This window comes from Moschus berezovskii, chromosome 8, assembly GCF_049115385.1.
Source record: "Moschus berezovskii isolate FMDL1 chromosome 8, NW_MosBer_1.0, whole genome shotgun sequence".
Taxonomy (NCBI): Eukaryota; Metazoa; Chordata; class Mammalia; order Artiodactyla; family Moschidae; genus Moschus; species Moschus berezovskii.
In genome coordinates, this window is record NC_142467.1 from 12471352 (window position 1) to 12473532 (window position 2181).

Here is a 2181-nt window from a genome sequence, read left to right on the forward strand (position 1 = left end):
AGGATGAGATGGTTGGATGGCATCATCAACTCAATGGACATGAGTTTGAGTAAGCTCCAGGAGTTGGTAATGGACAGGGAGGCCTGGTGTGCTGCAGTCCATGGGACTGCAGAGTCAGACACAACTGAGAAACTGAACTTACTGAAAGCACCATGAGTCCCCACTGCCTTCAAGACACATAAACTCCTTAAAAGTAGTGTATCAGGCCCAAGCACCAGCCAATATCACTGGCTCAATATCATTTCAGTCATATTTCTACCTCATGCCATTTACGCTCCACCAACTTCCCTGTCATGCCAAACCAGAGAAGATCACACTTTCTCACTTACTCATGACTTTGCTTTGCCTTTTTTTCACTTCTTTTTAGGTGACTGCATAATTTACTGTCCAAATTATTATACACTAGAGAGTGAAAGCAGACACTAATCAGATGGGACAATGAGAAAACAGATATGAACTGCAGTAGCCCTGTGCACACAGGTCTGTAGTTCTCCTACTCATTACGGGCCCACCGATTACTTCATTCCTGTGATCTCAGTGCCTGACCCTCAGTGCATGCTCCAAAAAGCTTATTTGAAACTGATTATATAGTAATACTCTAAAACCTTCTTCTACTGCTGTTTTTATTTTCCTCTCCAACCTTGTCCACCATGAACACATACGGAGAACTTGTGTGAATGACAAAATGTGCCCTTTCTTCTTGGAAGCAAAATCCAGACTACACAGTGAGTGGACACAGGCTGGATTTCAGCCACCATTTTCCCCTCATGTGGACACTTCTCTGTAGTGAAAAAATTAATGTGTATCTAGAATATATAAAAATTAAGTGGTTGTGGAAGGTACCGAAACACTCCACCAATATATATGTCAGATGACATTTGAAATCTGGATGAGAAAAGACACAGTGAATTTGTAGTAAGAGGAGGAAAGTATCAAACACTATCTGAAATTTTATGTAGAGTGAACACAAAAGCACTGTAAACATCTACTGGGGAGTAATAAATTTGCTTCAAATAGAAAAAGAAAAGTATTTTACAAGGGGAACATGGGCCATTATATTATTTAGAAAGTGTATTATCAACAAACTCCATCCATGATTCTTTTGGAACCCTGTCTACCAGATCTAGTGCCTTGAATCTATTCATCACCTCCACCGTATAAACATAAGGGGTTTGATTAAGGTCATATCTGAATAACTTAGTGGTTTTCCCCAACTTCTTCAATTTCAGCCTGAATTTTTCAAGGATCTGAGTAACAGTCAGCTCCCAGTCTTGTTTTTGCTGACTATATATAACCTCTCCCTTGTATAGAGAGTCCCTCAGACTGCAAGGAGATCAAACCAGTCAATCCTGAAGGAAATCAGTCTTGAATATTCATTGGAAGGACTGATGCTGAAGCTCCAATACTCTGACCACCTGATGCAAAGAATTGACTCATTGGGAAAGACCCTGATGCTGGGAAAGATTGAAGGCAGGAGGAGAAGGGGATGACAAAGAATGAGATGGTTGCATGGTGTCACCAAACCGATAGATATGAGTTTCAGCAAGCACCAGGAGCTGGTGATGGAAAGCCTGGCATGCTGCAACCATGGGGTCACAAAGAGTCAGACATGACTGAGCAACTGAACTGAACTGAGAGAGTCTCTCCATCTTTGGCTGCAAAGAATATAATCAATCTGATTTCAGTACTAACCACCTGATGATGTCCATGGGTAGAGTCATCTCTTGTGTTGTTGGAAGAGGGTGTTTGCTATGACTGGTGCGTTCTCTTGGCAAAACTGTTAGCCTTTGCCCTGCTTCATTTTGTACTCCAAGGCCAAACTTGCCTGTTATGCCAGCTATCTCTTGACTTCCTACTTTTGCACTGCAGTCCCCTATTAATAAAAGGACATCTTTTTTGTGTGTTAGTTCTGGAGGTCTTGTAGGTCTTCATAGACTCATTCAACTTTGACTTCTTCAGCAATAGTGGTTGGGGCATAGACTTGAATTACTGTGTTGTTGCATGATTTGCCTTGGAAATGAACAGAGACCATTCTGTCATTTTTGAGATTGCATCCTAGTACTACATTTTGGATTCTTTTGTTGACTATGATGGCTACTCCATTCCTTCTAAAGGATTCTTGCCCACAGTACTAGATATAATGATCATCTGAATTAAATTATCCTACTCCCGTCTATTTTA